General features: G+C 34.7%; 1 pseudogene; it reads left to right on the top strand.

Moving 5' to 3' along the window:
* The first annotated feature begins 18032 nt into the window (after positions 1-18032).
* On the top strand, positions 18033-25087 carry LOC116872365 (annotated as a pseudogene).
* Positions 25088-25306: the final 219 nt, after the last annotated feature.

A 25306-nucleotide genomic window follows, 5' to 3' on the forward strand; every position in this document is an offset into this window, starting at 1 on the left:
ACACACTTATTACACTGTAGACATTAACTGAATCAATAAATAGGACCTGTTCAGTACTCAAGCTACATATACTATTATTTTATTTGTGTCTACACTGAGCTCACAGATGAAAAATGCAAGTTTACCCAGCTATGAGCAACTATCAGTACACAAAATCAGATAAACCATTATCCATCTGATATAAATTTTCTTCATAGTATCCATATTCAAGTGATACTCCATTTCAGTATTTTGTGTTTAAAGTACAAGTAAGCTCGAGTTTCCCTCACCTGATAGTCAGAAACTCAATCCTAGTCATTTTATATTGAAAACTTTCCCAGAGATGTGGACAAGAGAAACTAGAGAATTTGAAAATTTCCTGGGACTTTCAGTGATCAATTTTGTTTTTTCATGTCAGTTTCCTGAGAAATATTGGACAATGAAAGCTTTCCGAATGTAGGAGTTGTCTATCACAAGAGTCTTCTCAATGAAGTGCAGATTCAAAAACAAAACTAGGAGGTTGGAAGATTTTCCTGATTTGTGTATTTTCAATTTTCATTTATGCAACACAAAAGTAATTAGCAACTTCTAAATTTATGTCTTAGTACCCAAACATCTATACTTATCCACTTTTTTTTAGGTACCAGAGAAGGAAAAAAGTATCTCATTTCATATTTCTACAGCAGGAAGAAGCAAATAGGGTCATCTACATAAATTACCTTACTATAATTGTTTATTTTAAATGCCTGGACATAATAGCTAATCCAATTTGGGTTAATAAAGCATAAAATTTTAAATTTTTCCCATTCATAATAATCTTCTCACTTTCCATTCTTCATTGTCAGCATTTTAATGTCTCAGTCCTTTGATATTAATGTTTTTATCAGTTTTATCTTTTACCATTAATATAATCCTGTTTGTGATTAAATGGTGGAAATATGATCTATAATATCTAATGTACATAAGCATAAGTTGTAAAAAATCCCAGGCTTTATTGGGGTTGATACTATGTCTGCTAAAGTGGGCAATGACCTATGAAAAGGTAGGTAACCAAAGAATAGAGATCATGGAGGATATTGAGATCCTTGTCTAGTTATCACTCAAACCAGAAAGTACATTCTAGCCCAAATCCAAAGGGGTTCAATAACGACACCAAGTTCCCACTCAAAATTCTTACAGAAGAGGTAAAAATGATCCTTCTAAGTAGCTTGCACAGAAACTTACATGATGGAAAGGAATATATGTGCAAAGAACCATAGTTGGTAAATGGAGGACACGTAGACAACAAATTTGTTAAATAAACATGCGTGGGTCAACAAATGAGTAAGGACAATCATATCTCAGCATTTATAAACTCTGTACAATAGAGGGGGATTGAATAGAAAATGTAACATACAAATAAGGAGCATAAGTGGTGTGTGTCCGTGTGTGTCTATCTGTGTGTGCACTCATGCACACTTTGCCTTATAGCTCACTAGTACATCCTCTCTGTATTCTTTCTCTCTCCATAAAACTGGACTGTTCAGGAACTTCTGTCCATTTGTTTCTACTTTCATCTATTTAAAATTTATGCTTTTCGGTTTCCTTTTGATTTTTTATATCTTTAAGAGGGTTACTGATAGAATTTCTAAATTAATGATTATACATGCAATAGGCCTAAAACCTCAGAAAAATTACTCAAAAATAATTTTAGGTATTTTAAATACCCTTCTGCATTAGGGACTTACAATACAATGTTTCATAAATTATTTTTATTCATTTAGTTTTCACATATACACTATCCCAATCATTCTGTCAACTTCCTTATGTAGCTATATAATTAGTAAATATATCTCTACCGACATACCAATGTAAAATGCCTCACCTTCACTATGAAAGTTTAATTACTTTTCATTAATTAAATTGTATGTAATCATATGGTATGGAAGTAATTGCACTAATCACTTGGAAGGAAGGTGTGATAAATATGAAGCTTTTAGAAAAAATCAAACAAATTCTGTAGTTTAAACTATGTTCAAAGCCAAATACATAGACTTTTATTTATTTTTTAGTAATTTCCTTTTCATCTATTCGAAAGACATGCATTATTTGTTATCTTAATGGCATCTTTGGAACACTGTGAGTCATTGTCTATCCTTATTAAATCCATTTTCACTTAGTTTTTTTTCTATATCTTGGAGAAATTGATGGGGATGATTAACAACTGAAAAATAACATTTTTGTGGATATATTAGCCATAGTAAAGAGAGGTCATGACTGTTTAGTAAGAGATAGAAACAAAGAAAAAAAAACAGCAAAAATTCAAAGTTAGGGGAGACTGTGAGAAGACAATATTCAAGTGACATTAAATGCTGAAATGACAGATTACTGACAAAATAAGGTCATATTTTTATACATGCACTAATGACTCAAATAATTTTACTAATAAAAATAGTCAAATTATGTATTAGTAAGAAATACATTTTAGAACAATTTTGGATTTACAGAATTACTGAGAATATAGACAGAGCTCCTCTATACCCTATACTTCATTCTTCTATTTTATTTTCTGAAGATTTTACTTATTTATTTATTTATTTATTATTTTTTTATTTGACAGAGAGACAGTGAACCCAAGCAGGGGGAGCAGCAGAGGGAGAGGAAGAAGCAGGCTTCTGCTGAGTAGGGAGACCCATGCAGGCCTTGATCCCAACACCCTGGGATCATGGCCTGAGCTGAAGATAGATGCTTTACCAACTGATCCACCCAGTGACCCCTATTTTATTTATTTTGTTTCTTCTATTTTAATATCTTACATTACCATGGCATATTTGTCACAATTAACAAAACAATATTGATGTATTATATTTTTTTCATTTTATTTTATTTCTTTTCAGTGTCCCCACATTCATTGTTTATGTACCACACTCAGTGCTCCATGCAATATGTGCTCTCCATAATACCCACCACCAGGCTCACCCAACCCCCCATGTCCCTCCCCTTCAAAACCCTCGAATTGTTTCTCAGAGTCCACAGTCTCTCATGGTTTGTCTTCCCCTCTAATCGCCCCCAACTCACTTCTCTCCATCTCCCAATGTCCTCCATGTTATTCCTCATGCTCCACAAGTAAGTGTAACCATATGATAATTGACTCTCCCTGCTTGACTTATTTCACTCTTCCAGTCCCATCCATGTTCATACAAAAGTTGAGTATTCATCCTTTCTAATGGAGGCATAATACTCCATTGCATATATGGACCATATCTTCTTTATCCATTTGTCTGTTGAAGGACATTTTGGTTCTTTCCACAGTTTAGCAACGGTGGCCATTGATACTATGAACATTGGGGTACAGATGGCCCTTCTTTTCACTACATCAGTATCTTCGGGGTAAATACCCATTAGTGCAATTGCAGGGTCATAAGGAAGCTCTATTTTTAATTTCTTAAGGAAACTCCACACTGTTTTCCAAAGTGGCTGTATATTTTATTTTCAATTAAAAATGATATTTCATTGATATTTCTGTATTTTTCCTTAATGTACTATTTTTTTTTTTTTTTTAGAGAGAGAGAGAGAGGGAAGCAGGCTCCCTGCTGAGCTGAGAGCCCGATGCAGGACTCGATCCCAGGACCCTGAGATCATGACCTGAGCTGAAGGCAGCGGCTTAACCCACTGAGCCACCCAGGCGCCCTAATGTACTATTTTTGTTCTAGGAGCCCATCCAGGATACCATGTTACATTTAGCTGTTAGGTCTCCTTAAGTTCCTCTTGGTTGTGACAATTTCTAAGACATTCCTTGTTTTTAATGACATTGACACTTTTGAAGAGTCTTGGTCAGATATTTTGCACAATGCCTCTCAACTGGGATTTGTCTGATGTTTTTCTCGTATGATTAGACAGCAGCAATTTTTTATCTTTGACAGAAAGACCATGGAAGAGACCTAGGTGGCTCAGTTGGGAAAACATCCAACTCTTTTTTATTTTTTTTTAATATACAAACAGATACTCCAAGTTTTATTAAGATAAAAGATAAGCTAGGATTCTGAGGTTGCTCCGGAGCAAGAACACTGTGTGGGAGGTTTGAAAGAGCCAGTCCTGGAAGTGGCACTCTTCATTTTGACTTCCGTTCCATTGGCCAAAATTCAATTATATGGTCATCCCTGACCACAAGTGAGACTAGGGAATGCGGTAGAGTTATCAGTTGCCTAAAACATCCGACTCTTGATTTTAGCTCAGGTCATGATCTCAGGGTCTTGAGATTGAGCCCTGCATGGGGTTCCTGGCTCAGCAGGGAGTTTACTACTCTCCCTTTCTTTCTGGCCCTCCCACTGCTCATGTTTTCTCTCTTTCTAAAATTAATAAATAAGTCTTTAACATAAAAGAAAAAAAAAAGAGACAGACCATGGAAGTAAAGTGTAGTTTTTATCATATCCAGTACATACTAAGTATTACTTTCACTTTTTATGGTGACTTTGATCACTTGGCTGAGGTAATGTTTGTCTAGTTCCACCCTATTTAAGTTACTCAGTTCTCTTTCCATACAATACTCCTTGTATGGAAGTCATAATGTACAGGAATACTTATGGACCATACAATAAATTTTGATATATCTAGATAGTGAACATGTACGTAATTACAAGAAGCTTTCTTGTTACTAATATCTCTTTATATTCCATCTCTCTCAGACTATAGGAAACTACTGATCTGTTTTATGTCAGTATAGATTTAGATCATATTTTCAAGAATTTTATATGTTTTTTGTACAGTTCAAGCTTTTTTAGCATTTGAAAAACTCAATGTAAGTATTTTGGGATTTATCCTTTGTGTATATTATTACTTTATTATTTTTCATTACTGAGTAGTATTCCATTGTATGGATAAGCAAAAATCTGTTAGGATGGTTCTGGGGTTTTGCTTTTATATAAAGCGGTAATGAATCAAGTATTTGAATGGATGTCTTTATTTCTTTGGAGTAAATATGTTGAGTGTAGTAACTAAGTGATTTGGTAGATGAATATATAAATTTCTAAGTAACTATAAAATTATCTTCCAAAGTGTTAATACAGTTATCCCCACAGTCTGTGAGTATTATAATTGTTCCACATTCTTGCCAACAGTTAGAACAGGCAATCATTTTACAATTTACAATTTTATAGGAATTGTAGTGGTATACTATTGTGGTTTTATTTTACCTAATCCTAAAAACAGATTTCTTTGAACAGTTTTTCACTTGATTATGTGCTATACATATATCTTATTTAGTGAAATTGCTATTCAAAAAAAATTTCCCCTGTTCAGATGTTGTGTTACGATTGAGTTGTAGGATTTTTAAATATATATTCTAGATACAAGACTTATATAACATATATTTTCCAAATGGTTTCTTACTTTTTGTGAGAATTCTATACACAACAAAAGTATTTTTTCTTTAAATGAAGAAGATAAATAACATTCAGATAAACAAAAGCTCATAGAATTTATTACCAACATTTATGGAATATTAAAGGATGTTCTTCTAGCAGGAAAAAATATGATACATATAGAAATTTGAATCTATTAAAAATAAATAGTTTAGGAAATGGGTGAAATAGATTTAAGTGTGAATGAATTTATTATTATTATGTATCACTCTGAAAGTTAAAAGATCGTATAAAGAATTTTTTGATGCATTCTGGAATTACATATATTGTAAGTATAAAATATCATAAAAAGTGGAAGAAAGGAATTAGGACCATATGATTTAAAGTTCCTACATGGCAATTGAAGACTTATCTAAGATCATTTGAAGGTAGACTCTTATTAACAGTGTACCTATCTCTTAAATATCTTTACATTGTAATTTTAAAAAATACATTTATTTTCTCTTATTCTTTCAGTGGGAACATTGGGCTGCTGTGTTTACTACATCCTCCCTGGAAGTAGCTATCGCCACACTCAACTTTTACTTTGTAACATAAGATAAAAATGATACTGAAGATCTTATATTCAAGCATTACAAAAATAATGCAACATACACACCTTACAAATCATGTTTACCATAGTAATCTGGTTTTATATGGCAACAAAAATTCTCATTTCAAAAGAGCTAAATCCAACAAGATGCTTTAAAAAATAACATGAATTAAAACAAAGCAATCATTTAAAAACAAATAAAATACAAGTAAAATGATACTGCTATAAAAATAGGTTGATTTAAAAATTCTTTCTGGAATAAAGTTTGTAAATATCAATCAAGACTGTTATAAACATTTTCCTGTACACCAAAACAGACAAAAACCCCTATGTATAGGAATTTATAGTAAAACAAAACAAAAATAAGAAGAGCAAGCCAAATTTTCCTAAGATTTTTCATTGTTTTAGCTTATTTAGTAATATATTTGAAACCACAGAACCCTAGTCAAAATTAGTAGACTAGACTATTAAGAAGAGTAAATACTGTTTTTATACAATGTTAAAAACAACAGAGTCCCATCACTTTTAAATGGGGATATTTTGAAGCAAGTTACTTTCATAAACGGAAATTGTAACTGTGTATGTGTGGTTGTGTGTAGAATCAGAATTTTACTTGGAAAAGAATTAAAAAGTGTGGAAAATAAATTCATAGTTGGTCCAGCAGTAGCAAAACCACATGTTATCACTTGGGTTAATAGGAAAACAACCCAAAAATTCTGTGGAGTAATAACTTGCTAAACTTTGCCTTTGTGTTCTAGTTATTGTATTAGATGATTTTTAAAATAATCTGGATTATTTCAAGTACTTTTCTTTACACTAGTAATTCATGTATGGATTTCTAATCAGGAAATAAATAGCATGTGACTTTTGTTATATTTCTAATTCTCTTATTCCAAAATTAAAAAAAAAATTAGTTACTTGAACTTGTTTTCAAGTACATTTTAAATCACATTCGTAGTACTTCAAAGTTAGGAATTATAGATTTGGAAATTATAAAACGATGAAAAATTTAAGGCTATATGTATACATGACTGTTTTTAATTCCAAGTGTAACTTGATATGAACAGAGAGGCAAATGTACCCAAATCTAGACCCATTCTTGTGTTGGTGATCTCAGTGGGCAATGTTATAGGGCTGAGACTTGTAAAAGAAGAATGGATTTGATGGAGTTAGAGAATATTGTAGTTTTCCTTGCAGTTTGATTATATTAACATAGTTATGTTGACATATGACTACAATTTCTAGTATTTATTCTAAAGTAGACTATCTCACAGAAATATTTATTCCAAATGGAGATGATTTTGTTCTTTAAATCTAAGTAATGTTATAGCCCTGTTTATTACATATTGGGATGTATTTGGTCAAATTATAAAGGTGGCAATAAACATTGTCTAAGATATTTAAGGGCTGGACATTTTTAAAGGGTTGAAAATAAAATCTTGGGATAGAATATTTTTTTTCCTAAAACTCCAGAAAAATAGTACAGTACACATACACTTAAAGTACCCTAAATCACATAAGCAAGTTTCCTTCGAAACAATTCTCTGCCAAAAATGAATGTTTTTCTAAAAAAAATAAATAATACAGTTTAACTTAACATACAATTTTTATGTCAATGATTCTTTAATATATTTACAGACTGTCAAAATACTTTCAAAAGTAGTTGAAGCTGTATGAGACTTAATGACCATAATTTCCTGTCTGCACTTTTAACAGTTATACTCTTTGAAACTTTTGAATATATTCACAGTTGTATTCTCAGTAAAACTGAACATGTTAAGTTGATTGAATGTCCAGAGGAACCAATTAAAGGTGGGATATTAATATTAACAAGAGTGTTTCATAAATGATGAAATTATTCTCTATTTTTTCGTTTTGGAAGATAGATTGCTTTCCCTCTAGAGCTAAAAGCTTTTTAAAATTTTGTTATTTATTAAAGTACAGGTTTTCTTTAAAAGTGAGTCCAGAGTAACTCTACATGTAATCATCCTAGTTGGAAATAGGAGAAAATGAACCCTCTATAAAGTCATATTTAATCTATCCATCTCTTAGATTCATGCAGAGAAGTGTTGCCAAAAGGAAATTCAGTCAAAGAAGGTTGTGCATTGGGGCCAAGCTCCACTTTAGGAAACAACATTTCCTGATGATGCACTTGGGACTTTATACAGGAATTTATGTAAATGAGATCCTTCAACCTATTTTCCGTCTAGGTTCTTTATGTGAAATATCAAATATTCATTTATTTTTCACATGATAGCAGTGTAAAATACATAGTGTAAATATAAATTTATATACTTAGTTTTAAGGAAAATTTTAGTTTTTGATATCTAGGTACCCCTAATTTGAAATAAGTCTAAAAACATACAAAAGTGAGAGAAGTGATATTAGGAAGGTATGTAAGAGCTATTGATTTCTAAAGTTGCTATACTGGATATTCACTGAACCTACAGATTCGCTATTGCCATCAACATACTTTTTACTTAATTGAATTAAGAAAATTGACTCTACACTATGCTCTAGTTTTGGATGACCATAGGAAAACATATATGACCAATTTATTACACTCAATGTAACAGCCTAAAGTGCCATTGAGCCACTATAAAACATTAAAAATCTTAATGAAAGTAAAAGTAAACTTAAACTGAAAAGCATTTTAAGGTGACTTTAAGGTAATATTTGATTAATTTTGGATGCATCTTACATACTAAAGAAAAGGCTGCTTAACAGCACCAAAATCATAATTGAATTTATAGTCAAATACATTGATGGCCAAATAATTCAACTTCAGTATTATGTTATATGTTGTACACTGATTATAATTTAATATTCTTTCTAGTTGTGTCTTTTAATAGGACCTAAGTATCACACTCTCATCCTTAATCTCAATTTATTTCCTATTATGTAAACATCCTTAAATTATATTTCATGTCTCCATATGACTTACTCCTCCATGGGTCGGTTAGATTCTTCTTCCCTCAATTACCCATATCAGGGCTGCAATTAGTGTAGTCTGGACAGGCTCTTAGGAAATTTGAAAACATTGATTTAACTGTGTTGAGCCATTCTTTCTCTCCCATGATCTTATCCTAAAAAACAATCTCTCTTACACACAGACACACACATACACAGACACACACACACACACACACACGATGAATTTTCCACTATAGAAAAAAAATAAAGATTTTATTTATTCATTTGTCAGAGAGGGAAAGAGAAAAGAAGAGAGAGAACACAAGCAGGGGTAGCGGCAGGCAGAAGGAGAAGCAAATTCCCTGTTGAGCAAGGAGCCTGATGTGGGACTTGATCCCAGGATCCTGGGATCATGACTATAGCAGAAGGCTGACACTTAACAACTAAACCACCCTGGTGTCCAATGCAGAAAAAAATTTATATAAAATATATCTACTGTCTAAAAGAATGTTGTTATGTTACAGAATCATGATGATCTATAAAAAATTCAATCCAATTCAACCATGTGTTGTTATCAAGTTATACCATTCATTAAAATTACTAAACCAGAGGTACCAGTATCTCATGGTCATAGCTGCCTTAGTCTCTCAGTAACTGTTTTTCTTTGATACCCCAGACCAAAACAGATGATAGTTCCATGTGTGAAGTAGTTATAAAAAATATTAGAATGCACAGAATCCAAAGAGCTCACTGCCTTTCACTAAAAATTTAAAATATCATTTGGTGTCCTGTGAGTTTGTTATGAAGCTTTGGAATTCCTTTTCAGGAACTAGAGGATTGAATTCCTATAATTATTAGGAAATTGCTACAAAAATGTCTTTATTTTTACAGAGATGTAGATAGAACATCCTCTATGAACTAGTTAAATATATACAACATGTTTCTAAAAATACTGAGTTATCACAAAGTAAGGTTTAGTTCATAGATTAAAAGCATGACCTAAATCTATCATCATCTATCATCTACATATATATTCTTATGCATTTCGTATATGAACAAACTAAAATGTGACAAAATTATATGATCTCAAAGCAGTGTAATATATGTTTGTGATTGAAAATATCTTTTAAATTAGAAAATAATATGTACTAACCTGATAAAAAAAATAGGTATAAATAGCATAGGAAACTACTTCATTAATCTTCAACATCAAAAATGGGGGGGTGGATAAAGGAAGGGCAAACAATGGAGAAGAGATAGTCTCTTTAACAAATGGTACTGGCATAATTGGGTAGTCGTATGCAAAATAAGAAAATAAAATTAGATGCAGACCTCACATTGTTCACAAAAATTAAATCAAAATAAATCACTGACCTAACTTTAAAGTATAAAACTATAATACTCCTAAAATATAACATACAAGAATAGATTAGAAAAAAATACAGGAAAAGACAAAAATATATATTAAAATTTAATAATAATAATAATAATAATAAAATCAACAATAAGTGTCTCTACTAGCAACTTATATCCTTCTGCCTTTTCTACATTATACTCTTTAAAAGAAAGTCACCATTTTCAACTCACAATTAAGAAATAAGGAATGGAACACCTGGGTGGCTCAGTTAGTTAATCTTCCATCTCTTATACTCTCAACTCAGGTCTTGACCTCAGGGTTATAGTTCAAGTCCCCATTGTACTCCATGCTGGAGAGATTACTTAAAGTAAAAAGCAAATCAAAACAATAACAACACCACACACACACTCACACTCACACACACACACCAAACTGAGGAATAAAATTCTATTTCCTTTTAAGACAGATTATCTACTCAAATTATTTGGAAATCTTCATAGGTGAATTGTTCATTTTACTTGTATTCCTTCATTTACTTTTTCAATGATTTATTATTCTGCAAATTACTATTATATCAAATTTGTTGAAGTGCTCTTCAAGTCAACTATGTATTTGCTAATATTTGTCTGCTTGAACTACCAATTACTGAAATAGTGATATTTAAGAAAAGTCTGTAGGAGTGGATTTGTATATTTCTCCTTGGAGTTCTATAGCAACCCCACCTCCCATCCCCAACTCCTCAATCCACCCTTAGTCATTTTGATGTTCTCTTGTGAAATGTTTACACATTTAGGACTGGCTTGGAGAATTGATTCTTTTGTCATTAGGTAATGCTACCCTTGGCCCCCGAGAATTTTCCTTGTTCTTAAGTTCACTTTGTCTTCATGGGCAAGTGCAAAAATCTATTCCTTCAGATTTTATTTGCTTGAGAATATATTTCTCCACTTTTTAAGGACAGTTTCTCTGGGTGTAGAATTCTAAGTTGATGGGGTTTTTGCCAAGAAGTCTACTATAATTCCTAACCCTTGGTTCTTTAAAAGATAAGGTGCCCCTCCTCCTCCAGCCACCACCAGCTAATACTGATTTGCTTCAGGATTTTATTTTTGTCTTTGGTCTCTACTTGTGATATGTATGCCTAGGTGTCAGTTTTTGGTTTTTGTTGTTGTTTTGTTTTCTTTTTGGCATTTAATTGGCTTGGCATTCTCTGCACTTCCAGGATATGTGGTTTGTCATTACTTTTGGAAAGTTCTCAGTTGTTGTTACCCCAAATATTTATTCTGCTCCATTTTTTTTTCCTCTTTTCTCTTTCTGGTATTCTAATGTGTATTTTACACATTTTGAAAATCTTTAAGTTCTAGGAAATTCTTTTCTATTATTTTTCCTCTTTCCATTTCAGTATGGGGACTTTGGCAGTCAGGATTTTCCAGAGAAACAGAACCAGTGGGATAAATCTATCTAGGCAAAAGGAAAGAGAGATTGGAGTTTTAAGAATTGGGTTACATGATTGTGGGAATTTGGTGGGTCTAATCTCTATAGAAGAGGGACTGGCTGGAAACTCCTACAGGATTTAATAGTGTAGTCTTAAGTGCAGAATATGTAAGGCAGGTTGGTCGGGGGGAACTCAAGCAGAATTTCAGTGGTACAGTCTTATTTATTTATTTATTTGAGAGAGGGAGAAAGGAATTATACATAAGCAGGGGTGTGGGGAGGGGCAGAGGGAGAGGCAGAAGTATACTCCCCGCTGAGCAGGGAGCCCCACAAAGCTCAATCCCAGGGTCCTGCGATTATAACCTGAGCCAAAGGCAGACACTTAACCTACTGATCTAACAAGGCACCCCTCAGTGTTACATTTTTATATCAGAATTCCTTCTCTCAGAAACTCAGTTTCTGCTTCTAAGGTTTTCAATTGAAATGAGGCCCTTAACATTATCAAGAATGATCTCCTTTATACATAGTCAATTGGTTGCAGATTTTAATTACACAGCAACATCTGTATAGTGTTTGAACAAAAATCTGGGTACCATAACCTAGTCAAATTGATACACTGTGTTTTTTATTTTTTGCATGTTTTTAAAATTCTAAGTTTCAATCTTCTTATAATATCAATCTGTTTATATATTGTGCATTTTTTCCATTAAACCTTAATATATTATACATAGTTATTTTAAATTCTCTACTGACAAAGCAAATGTCTATGTTATGTCTGAGTTTGGCCCTAATGCTTTATCTCTCATGTGGCATCTTTTTGTTTGTTTGTTTGTTTGCCTTTGACTTACCTTCTATTTTTGTTGTTGTTGTTGCTATTGTTTTGTTGTTATTAATAACCAGTCTTCAGGGGCACCTACTTGGCTCAGTGGGTTAAGCCTCTACCTTCAGCTCAGGTCATGGTCTCAGGGTCCTGGGATCCAGCCCTGCATCAGGCTCTCTGCTGAGTGGGGAGCCTGCTTCCCCCTCTCTCTCTGCCTACTTGTGATCTCTCTCTGTCAAGTAAACAAATAAAAAATCTTTGGAAAAAAAGAAAAAAAATAGAAAACCAGTCTTCTTCTGTTGGTAATATGAACTAAATAAATAAGTTTCTGGTGTAAGGGTTTATTTTGGCTTCTGTTTAGGACTTGCTGAGCCATAGGTAGCTTCAGATTCTTCTGGTGCCTCGTTTTTGTCTCCCCTCTTGACTTCTGGCTTTCCTTATTGGTTCTCCAAGAGTCTCAGTCCTGCAGCTTTTCCAGGTATAATTCACTATTATTGCATTGCCCTGTTTATCTTGGAGTAATGTGTGAGGACGGGTGCATTATGTGTTTTTCCAGTAAAATTTTGGTCTTTTAGTAGACCTGTATCTCTGGTTGTGACTAAATTTACCAGTGTTGTCTCTAGTATAACTTCTTCCTCTTTTTAGTGAGGGAATACTGGAGAGACCTGGAAAGAAAGGAATGCCTAAGTCTCTGGGACAATGCACCAATAATGGTTTGCTCCCTGGGCATTAGATTTTATAATCAAAAAACATTGGACATATTCATAAGGATTTGTCTTTCCCTCTTCTTGCCAGAAGCACACAAGGATCATTCTCAAATCTTCATAAAGAGAATCTGAATAAGGTTCCTGGAGGTAAAATTCTACAGAATTGTGCGGGACCCTCTGATGTCTCAGTTCCCCGGTGAACCTCAATCTTAATCTTTGTTTAAATATTTTAAAATATTTTTTTCAATTTTCTTATAAATAAGTATATATATATGTGTGTGTGTGTGTGTATATATATATATATATATATATATATATATATATATATAAAACTTTCAATTATTACATCAGTGAGAAGTGAATTATTGATAGTTTTCATGGTACAATTAAATCACTCAATATTCTAGCAGGTCCTGAATATCAATTTGCTTTTTTTTTTTTTATTTTTTTTTTTTACTATATATGTGATTATAGTCCTTGATGTAACTTCTCTTTTTTCATTGAAACTCATGTGTAATTTTAGAATTACATATTCCAAATGTGTAAATACTTCTAGAGTATTACTTATGATTGGCAACATCCATAGCAAACCAAATGCAATATCCATAGCAAACCAAACCAAATTCAACATTAAAATAATGAACTGTTGTAGAATATACCTTAGATTAGGCAATATGAGAAACTCAGTTTAAGCCTTTCCATACTAATTTGCCAAAAGACCTTTATTAAAAAAAAAAAAGCTAAACAGACTAAATATTGCTTGACTCCCTTTGTATATAGGCTCCTACCAAACTCATTGTTTAAGTTGTAAGTTAAATCAAATTCCAATGGTATCTTTTAGCCTTCATAAATGATAAGAATATTTTGAATAAACTTCTTTTATAGCAATGTTTATTCTGTTTTTAAAAAGTTTTCCAACAAAAGTTTACTTAGATTTTACAAAGGCTTTATCTATGAATCCTTAAATTAGTCTTCACTTAAATTCTATACCTCTTGATCTCAATTCCTTTTTCTAAATTTTATTTTATTTTTCAGTGTTTGAAAATTTATTGTTTATGCACCACACCCAGTGCTCCATGCAATATGTGCCCTCCAAAATACCCACCACCAGGCTAACCCATCTCCCCACCCCTTCCCCTCCAAACCCTCAGTTTGTTTCTCAAAGTCCATAGTCTCTCATGTTTTGTCTCCTCTGATTTTCCCAATTCACTTTTCCTTTCCTTCTCCTAATGTCCTCCATGTTACTCCTTATGCTCCACAAGTAAGTGAACTATATGATAATTGACTTTCTCTGCTTGATGTACTTCACTCAGCAAAATCACCTCCAGTTCTGTCCATGTGGATAAAAATAAGTTGGGTATTCATCCTTTCTGATGGAGGCGTAATATTCCATTGTATATATGGACCATACCTTCTTTATCCATTTGTCTGTTGAAGGGCATTTTGGCTCTTTCTACAATTTGGCAGTTATGGCCATTGCTGCCATGAACATTGGAGTACAGGTGGCCTTCATTTTCACTACATCTGTATCTTTGGGGTAAATACCCAGTAACGCAATTGCAGGGTCATAATGTAGCTCTCTTTTTAATTTCTTAAGGAATCACCAAACTATTTTCCAAAGTGGCTGCAACAACTTGCATTCCCAACAACAGTGTTAAGAGGGTGTCCCTTTCTTCACATCTGCTCCCACACCTGTTGTTTCCTGTCTTGTTAATTTTGGCCACTCTAACTGGTGTAAGGTGGTATCTCAATGTGGTTTTAATTTGAATCTTCCTGGTGGGTAATGATGACGAACATTTTTTTTTTTTAATGTGTCTGTTAGCATTTGTATGTCTTCCACCCATTTTTTGATGTGATTATCTGCTTTTTGAGTGTTGAGTTTGAAGAGTACCTTATAGATCTTGGATATCAGGCCTTTGTCTGTAGTGTCATTTGCAAATATCTTCTCCCATTCCACAGGCATTCTTCAAAGTGCTGGAACAAACAATCTTAAAATTTGTATGGAACCACAGAAGACTCTAAATTGCTAAGGAAATGTTGAAAAAGGAAAACAAAGCTTGGGGCATCACTTTGCCTGATTTCAAGCTTTATTACAAAGCTGTGATCACCAAGACAGCATGGTACTGGCACAAAATAGATATAAAAAGATTGTAAACACAACATGATACAAAATAAAGCATATCCACAAAACAACAATGTTGCTTATGTTTACACTGTCAGGTTTGCTGCATTCAGATGCTCAAGATCCCCCACCTGTATTTTCCCTTGATTTAACTGGTGCTTAACTCAGTATTTGTTTCTATACTCTCTGTTTCATCAACCATGGGAGGTGTTGATGCCTCTAAATATAAACAATTACCTGAATCTTCAGTTTCTTGAATCTTCATGTCCAATGACATTTTCTCCATATTAGCTACCCATTTAAATTACACCTTAGGAGGAGGAGGGGCAAGATGGCAGAGAAGTAGGAGACCTGTTTCAACCAGTCCCCTAAAGTGAGCTGATTATCTACCAGATCACTCTGAACACCCATGAAACCAGCCTGAGATACAGGATTATACACTTCTGGATCTCTATAGGGGCAGAAGACAGCAGTGGAGAGGTAAAGTGTACTGGGAATGATCGGACTGATATCAGATAAACAGAAAGGGGAGGGAGCTACCAAAGCAAACCATTGGAAAGTAATACCCCAATACAAAAGTGCCCTGTGATTGGGGACCAGCATTAATTTGGAGTCTAGTTAAAAGCACTCAAAAAGAGCAAAAGATCTTAAAGGGCACCTGGTGGAATTGGGAGGTCACAGGCAGGGGCCTAAGCCCACAGACCCAGGACAGCCACTCTGATGACCACTCATGCCATAGACAGTACAGCAGTGGAGACTCCAGTTCCTGGTCCCAAAGACCCCAGGGTTGTGCTGCTTGCACCACTGCTCAGCTGGGACGCACTCCCACCCCCCCGCATGAGGCAGTCTGGTGGGCACTCTCTAGAACCACAGCCTTTTACCCTCTGTGCTCACTGCACAAACACAGTCTGAACCATGCTCCCCACCTGAGCCTAAGAGTGCTCCCTGGGGGCTCTAGCCAGCAGTCTCTAAGGCTGGCCAAGAGTCTGGACACTCCCAGCCCCGACTTGAAGGAACTACTCCAGATAGCAGTCCAGGCAAAGGCAGCCACCAGAAGCAGTCTCCGTGGACCAATGTCACTTGTGGTTTTAGTGGCACGGGGATGAAGAGACAAGCAGGTGCTTCAGGCGACCCCTGAGATGGTGGCTGGGGACATGCACTGACAGTGAGAGGTTGCATGGCTCAGCAGAGTTTGCAGAGGGGGAGTTTGTGTGTTCTGGACCACCTAGAGGGGAGCAGACAGAGGCTTCTCTCTGAGACTGAGGACTGGGTGCAGTTAACTTTTCACTAACCCTCCAAAAAGGCACAAAAAGCTGTCAAAGGACAAAAACCTCCAGAGAACAAAAGCCTAAAAAAATTGTTTCCACAGAGCCCAGCCCCTTGATAGGGACTGGAAGACTCAACCCAAGCAAGACAGACTGAAAAACAAAAACGCAGCAGGCCCCTCCCCCCCGCAAGCCAGCCAAAGAATGAGAGGGAAACCACCGCAGGGTACCCATAAAACTGGTAAACCCCAACATCAGGGGAAAACAAGATATTAAGCTCCCAGTAATGTCCTAAAAACTGTATATTTTATAGATACAACTTCTGTTTTTAGTTCGATCTCACTATTCTTTTTCTTTTTAATTTTTTAACCTACTTACCATTACAACTAGAGGTTTAATACAACATATCCCATAATAACATTAAACTTGAAATTTTTTCATACATATTCCTGCGTTTTTCTTTTTCTTTTCTATTTCTTTTAATATACATATAGATACAAGCTTCGAGGTAAACATCTTTCCCTAATTAATACTACCCCTACCTACATATAAACCAGTTTTAATCTCCCTTCATCTCTGGAAAGTTGAGTCCGTTAAGAAAGATATCAAGATAAACCCAGGAAGAATCAAAATAACTTTCCTTGCCCACATCAAGGACTTATAACCACCCTCCCATCTTTTTCTTTTGTCAGTGTTTCTGTGTATTTGTTTTTATTCTGATATTATATAAATCATATCATTTGGGTTCATTTTGGCTGGGTTCTCTCTTTTTCTTGTCATATACTTTTGTTAGTCATTTGTTCATTTTTTGTTTGTATACCTTATAAATCTTACTTTTCAGGACTCATTCTGGCTGGGTCTTCTTCTTCTTCTTCTTCTTTTTTTTTTTTTCTTTTCTCTCTCCCCTTCTCTCTCTCTCTCTCTCTCTCTCTTTTTTTTTTTTTTTCCTTTTTTCTTTCCTTTTGGTGGTGACTTCCGATTGGTCCAAAGCTTTCTAGGGTGCACCTTGCCCGGATTGTGGTTGATATATTCAGCTAAACATCTCCTCAACTACCTCTTATCAAAATGTCTAGGGGAGGAACACCCAACGGAGGAAAAATTCAGATATTGTGGCCTCTCCATCAGAACTATTAGATATGGACATAAACAGTATGTCAGAAAGGGAATTCTGGGTAACAACTATCCAGGAATTAGTATCTCTAAGGGTAGAAGTGATAGCTGCCTGGGAAGAAGGTAAAAACGCTATCAGTGAGATCCTATCTAATCTAAATATGCTAACAGTTAGGGTAACCAAGGCAGAAGACAAAATTAGTGATCTAGAGGACAAACTGATAGAGAAAAAGGATCAGGAGGAGGCCTGGAACAAAAGGCTTAAAAACCGTGAAAACAGAATTGGGGAAATAAATGACGCCATGAAATGTTCCAATGTCAGAATTATTGGGATCCCTGGAGGAGAGGAGGAAGAAAGAAGACTAGAAGATATAGTTGAACAAATTCTATATGAACCAATATGGGGAATGGAACAAGCATTCATGTCCTACAGGTAGAAGGAACACCCCCTGAGATGAACAAATCTAGAAAGACCCCGAGGCTCTTGATTGCAAGACTGATGAATCATAATTTTAGACAAGAGCTATTGAGAACAGTAAGGGGGAAGAAATTCCTTAGTATAGAGGAAGGTCCATCAGAATAACATCAGACTGTCCACAGAAACCTGGCAAGCCAAAAACAGCTGGCAAGACATATCCAGGGCATTACATGAAAACAACATGCAGCCAAGAATACTTTATCCAGCATTCATCCTGACATTCAAAGTGGATGGAGAGATAAACTTCCAAAACTTGCCAGCTTCCAAAACTGGCAAGGTTTAAAAAAGTATGTGACCACCAAGCCAGCACTACAAAAATATTTGTGGGGATGGGGGATAAGAAGAAAGAACCCAAGAGTTTCATAGAACTGAAATTTTCAGAGACCATCTATGGAAACAAGGACTTCACAGGCAACATGATGTCAATAAAAATGTATCTTTCAGGGGCACCTGGATGGCTCAGAGGGTTAAAGCCTCTGCCTTCAGCTCAGGTCATGAACCCTGGGTCCTGGGATCAAGCCCCACATCAGGATCTCTGCTCAGCAGGGAGCCTGCTTTCTCCTCTCCCTCTGCCTGCCTCTCTGCCTACTTGTGATCTCTGTCTGTCAAATAAACAAATAAAATCTAAAAAGAAAGAAAGAAAGAAAGAAAGAAAGAAAGAAAAGAAAAGAAAAACATGTATCTTTCAATAATCACTCACAAACAGCCTAAAAGCTCCCATAAAACAGCACAGGGTTGCAGATTGGATAAAACTATAGGACCCATTCATATGTTGTCTGCAAGAGACCCATTTGGAACATAAGGATGCATCCAAACTGAAAGTGAAGAGATGGAGAAGTATCTTTCATGCCAAATGGCCTCAAAAGAAAGGTGGGGTAGCTATTCTCATATCAGATAAATTAGATTTTAAAGTAAAGACTGTAGTCAGAGATAAAGAAGGACACTACATCATTCTTAAAGAGTCTATCCACCATGAAGATCTACAAGTTGTAAATATTTACGCCCCTAATACAGTAGGAGCCAACTACATAAGACAAATTTTAATCAAGATAAAGGGCCATATTGATATGAATATATTAATAGTTGGAGATCTTAACATGCCATTCTCAGTAATAGACAGATCATCAAAGCAAAAACTCAATAAAGAAACAAGAGCATTGAATGACACATTGGACCAGATGAACCTTGTAGATATACACAGAACATTCCACCCTAAAACAACAGAATACTCATTTTTCTCGAGCTCACATGGAACTTTCTCCAGAACAGACCACATACTGGGTCACAAATCAGGGCTCAACTGACACCAAAGATTGAGATTATTCCCTGCATAGTCTCAGACCACAATGCTTTGAAACTGGAACTCAACCACAAGAAAAAGTTTGGAAGGAATTCAAACACTTGGAAGCTAAAGACCACCCTGCTTAAGAGTGTTTGGATTAACCAGGAAATCAAAGAAAAACTTAAGCAAATTACAGAAGCCAATGAGAGTGAAGACACTTTGGTCCAAAACCAATGGATACGACAAAGTTGGCTCTAAGGGGAAAATCCATAGCCATCCAATCCTCCCTCAAAAAAAGAAAAGAAAAAAATCCAGAATACACCAACTGTCTTTACACCTTAAGGAACTGAAGAATTAACAACAAAATAAGCCAACAAAACACACACACAAGAAGGGAAATAATCAAGATTAGAGCAGAGAGCAATGAGATAGAAACTAGTAGAACACATCAATGAAACCAGAAACTTTTTTTTGAAAGAATCAATAAGATCAATAAACCCTTGGCCAAACTAATCCTAAAGAAAAGAGAGAGGACTCAAATTAATGAAATTATGAATGAAAAGGGAGAGATCATGACTAACACCAAGGAAATTGAAACAAACATCAGAAATTATTATTAACTGTTATATGCCAATAAGTTAGGCAACCTAGATGAAATGGATGCATTCCTGGAAATTTATAAAACTTCCAAAACTGAATCAGGAAGAAATTGACAACCTGAATAGACCAGTATCTAGTAACGAGATTGAAGCAGTGATCAAAAACCTCCCAAAAAACAAGAGCCCAGGACCTGATGGATTCCCAGGAGAATTCTACCAAACATTCAAAGAAGAAATAATACCTATTCTCCTGAAGCTGTTTCAAAAGATAGAAACAGAGGGAAAACTTCCAGACTCTTTTTATGAAGCCAGCATTACCCTGATCCCCAATCCAGGCAAAAACCCCACCAAAAAGGAGAATTTCAGACCAATACGCACAATGAATATGGATGCCAAGATTCTCAACAAGATCCTAGCTAATAGGATCCAGCAGTACATTAAAAAAGATTATCTACCATGACCAGGTAAGATTTGTCCATGGGATGCAAGGGTGGTTCAATATTCACAAATCAATCAATGAGATTAAGCAAATCATTAAGAGAAGAGAGAAAAAACACATGGTCCTCTCAATTGCTGCAGAAAAACCAACTGACAAGATACAGCATCCATTCCATATTAAAACGATTCAAAGTATAAGGATACAGGGAACATTCCTTAACTTCATAAAATCTATCTATGAAAAACCCACAGCAAATATCATTCTCAATGGGGAAAAGCTGACAGCCTTCCCTTTGAGATCAGGAATGAGACAAGGATGTTCACTCTCACCACTGTTATTCAACATAGTACTAGAAACAGCAATCAGACAACAAAAAGAAATAAAATGTATTCAAATTAGCAAAGAAGTAAAACTCTCTTTGCAGATGACATGATATTTTTTTATGGAAAACCCAAAAGACTCCACCCCCAAACTACTAGAACTCATACAGCAGTTCAGTAATGTGGCAGGATACAAAGTCAATGTACTTTCTTATACACTAACAATGAAAATACAGAAGGGGAAATTAGACAATTGATTCCATTTACTGTAGCACCAAGAACCATCAGATAACTGGGAGTAAACCTAACCAAAGAGGTAAAGGATCTGTACTCCAAGAACTGCAGAGCACTCATGAAAGAAATTGAAGAAGACACAAAAAGGTGGAAGACCATCCCATGCTCATGGATCTGAAGAACAAACATTGTTATAATGTCTGTCCTGCCTAGAACCATCTATACGTTCAATGTCATCACCATCAAAATTCCACCAGCATTTTTCAAAGAGCTAGAACAAACAATCCTAAAATTTGTATGGAACCAGAAGAGACCCCAAGTTGTTAAGGAAATGTTGAAGAAGAAAAACAAAACTAGGGGCATCACGTTGCCTGATTTCAAGCTTTAGTACAAAGCTGTGATCACCAAGACAGCATGGTACTGGCACAAAAACAGACACATAGACCAGTGGAACAGAGTAGAGAGCCCAGATATGGACCCTCAACTCTATGGTCAAATAATCTTCAACAAAGCAGAAAAAATATATATAGTGAAAAAAAGACAGTTTCTTCAATAAATGGTGCTGGGAAAATTGGACAGCTATGACCAGAAGAATGAAACTCATCCATTCTCTTACACCACACACAAAGATAAACTTGAAATGGATAAAAGATCTCAAATTGAGACAGGAATCATCAGAATCCTAGAGGAGAACATAGGCAGTAACCTCTTCAATCTTGGCCACAGCAACTTCTTTCAAGATATTTCTCCAAAGGCAAAATGAACTTTGGGGACTTCATCAAGATAAAATGTTTTTGATCTCATTTCTTCAATTCCAATGTTAAAAAAATTCTTAAAACAATTCTATTTTCCTATTTAATTACTTAAACATTAATTTATTAATTTATAGGATTTTTTTCTAGATATGCAACAATTCTTTCTTCACCGACACTACTCATGTTTTTCCTAATCAAAATTTGTTCTTCTCAACTAGATAAAAAAACTTTAATAAATTAGAAGCACTTGTGTGTGTGTGTGTGTGTGTGTGTGTGTGTGTGTAATATTACTCAGCAACTAGAATAGTCACTGGAGAGTAAGGTATTTTTATATCAGATTTCTAAATATAACACTATCACATCATGAGTGAATATATATACATAATGTTAATTAACTATGTAGTCCTATCATACAGAAAAAGTTTTCAATTTAAATATTGCATTTTTATTGATTTGTATTAATTCTTGAAATTTGTATTGATTCTTGTTATTATCACCAGATAATAATGATGAAAGATCAAAACCAGAAGTAACTTGTGGGTTATGATTTAGTTTCCATAAATTAGTAATAATAATAATTGATAAACTGATATTCATCATTAGCCAAATTGCTTCTGTTATGGGGTGTATTTATCTTTTATTTGGCAATTTTTAAATAATTTCTTCTGAGATTTTAGCTCATCTGTGGGCTTGGTGACTTAGTTTAGTCTTCCTACTTGGAAATTTTATTTGGAAAATTTTTATACATGACACGATATTTTAGTTATTTTTATTAGCTTTACTACTTAATGCAATGATTTTTGCTCTGGGGTTTCAGGGAACATAGAAAAGTAGCAAAGGGAAGAAGTATGGCATAAAAATATTGACTTACTCATTTATGAAAAATAAACTTTATATAGATATCCTTAAAATTAGCCATGGCTTCTCTCAACATCATCAAATCAAATGCCAAAATTTCTTTCCCTTGATGGAATGTCTTATGTTATAAAAATTACATTGTTTTCTTCCGATATGAATGAACATTTGATTGCATGTCTAGTACTACATTCAAAATTACTTCCCTCAGCACTGAAATAATTGCTATGCTGTCTTCTATATCTTTTATTCTTGATGGAATGCCCCATGAACTGTATTATATAATTGTCTTTTCCTTATGTATTTGAGGTTTTCTTTCTTCCCCTTAGGTAATGAGATTTTACCACTGTCTTCTTATTTGTACTAAATAAATAATTTTTACGATGCAATAAGTTAGATTATAACTAACACTTACACAAATTAAAAAAAATTAAGCAGCAACCAGGAAAACAAGAATGATAACAAATCCATAAAGGTAGTGTTAGAATGTAAGACCAATATTGAAATGTATCTTATCAAGTTTTATTAAATGTAAATAATAATTACTATCGGGGTGCCTGGGTGGCTCAGTGGGTTAAAGCCTCTGCCTTCGGCTCGGGTCGTGGTCCCAGGGCCCTGAATTCGAGCCCCACATCGGGCTCTCTGCTTGACGGGGAGCCTGCTTCCTCCTCTCTCTGCCTATCTCCTCTGCCTATTTGTGATCTCTGCCTGTCAAGTAAATAAATAAAAATCTTTAGAAAAAAAATAAAAAAATAATAATTACTATCAAAAGTTGATATTGCAATATTATTATAAATTCTAATTTTGACTTAAAATTTTAGATGATCTATACTGAAAGTGAGAACTAAGCAATGGGAAAATAGAGGGAAATAAAACCAAATTTTGTTTGGCAACAAAATAAAAATTGGAATTCATAAGTTTCACAAAATATGAATTTTAGGTATTCAAATGAAAAAGAGAAGGATAAGGGCCAAAAATAAAATATAAAGTGTATGTTCAAACACAACAAAGTAAATTAAAAAGGAAGTGGTAGAATTATATTATGCAGAAAAAAACAATAGAAAAATAAAAGAACAAAGACATGCATACAATTTATAAATAAAGTATCAGAAACTCAGATTTTAAAAAACTAAGATGTACAATGATTATATCTTTCCAATGTTACACAAGACACAAGTCAATATTAAAGCAGTCTTTGTAAAACTGGGCTTTCTTACCTATACGTCTTGAGACCTCATTCATAGTATACAGGAGAGATTATAGATGATTTTAATTACAATGCACTGATTCAATGAGTTTTTTTTTTCACATTTGTTGTATATATGATAACTTATAGATACAAAAGAAAGTTTCCAATTTTAATTCTTTCTTCACGAGATGTTGTCCAGTTTATAATAGGTTTTTGGAAAAATCTTGAGGGGAAAATAGGCATCAAAATAACAACTTCAAGGTAAAGTTATTCATTTAGATGACAATTGTGGTGACAATTCCATTTAGCCATGATTGTGAAAAATCTACTTATCACTCTAACTAAGAAACCATTGTCCCACTGCCTCTCAATAGGTTTGAACTTGATGGGCCCAATGTGGGCTGCCCAGCCATGGGAGGCTGATTTGCTTCCATCTTATGTGCTGTCTGTCCTTGGTGACTGCACGTCCAGGTCCTCATGGCAGGCACCCAAAGGCAGGGGCTGGCAATGGTGACAGTCTGGTTGTGGTCGCTGTTGTTGAGCTACAGCAAATCCACCTGTGGATACTGTCTCCCCTCAGCCACTAGAGCATCTTGTTTGACTACAGCAATGGCCAGGGGAGGCTGAGGAAGATGTGGATGAAGATGCTCATGATTCAGAGGCTAAGGTGGCGAGCCTGAGAGCAGTGGAGGTACAGAATTGCTCCAGTGTGGTTGAATCAGAAGGTAACCAAGAACAGAAACAGGTGCACCTACCAAAAAGCTGCCTAACGCCATGGGAAGTGCGGTTTGTTGGCAAAGAAAAAGGATGTAACTGTCTGCAACAGAAAACTCTGGAAGAATTAAAACAACAACTAGGAAATAGTAAAGAAATAGAAGAATATGAAAAAAAAAAAAAGAAAGAAAGGTAATTGCTAAAGAAAAGTACAAGGAATGGGTTCAGAAAAAGAATGAACAGAAAAGAAAAAGGGAACAAAAATTAATAAAGAAATGGAAGAAAACACAATAGAGGAACTGGTGAAGGAAATCTGCAAAAAAAGGCAAAAGAAAAATATCAAGAATGGTTAAAGAAAAAATGTTGGAAAATGTGATAAGAAGAAAAGGGAAAAGAAAAATAATGGTAAGGTGAATTACAGGGAAAAAGGGAAATAGAAAAAATTTAAGGAGTGGTTGGAAAATTCAAAAAATAAACCTTGTCTCGCTGCAGAGAGCTATGGTTATGCCAATGGAAAACACAGAATTTTAATCGAGAGCCAGTATTTTATAATCCATTCCATGGAAACCCATCCATACGTCTCCTTCTAAAAAACTGAGGACCTATGAGGAAAGAGGACAAAAAGGTCTGTGAACGTCAGCCAAGGAACTCATAGCCTCTGGTGATACAGAGAGTGGGAAGCGGTCTTTACCTTGGAACTCAGTGCAGAATACAAAGATAGTGGATGTGGGAAATGCTTTTAAAAACCTGGAGCTAATTTTAAACTTAGCATCATTTTTTACTATTCAGTCAGCCCCTCAACATTTGAT

This window comes from Lontra canadensis, unplaced genomic scaffold (genome assembly GCF_010015895.1).
Source record: "Lontra canadensis isolate GAN:19392208 unplaced genomic scaffold, GSC_riverotter_1.0 scaffold29, whole genome shotgun sequence".
Taxonomy (NCBI): Eukaryota; Metazoa; Chordata; class Mammalia; order Carnivora; family Mustelidae; genus Lontra; species Lontra canadensis.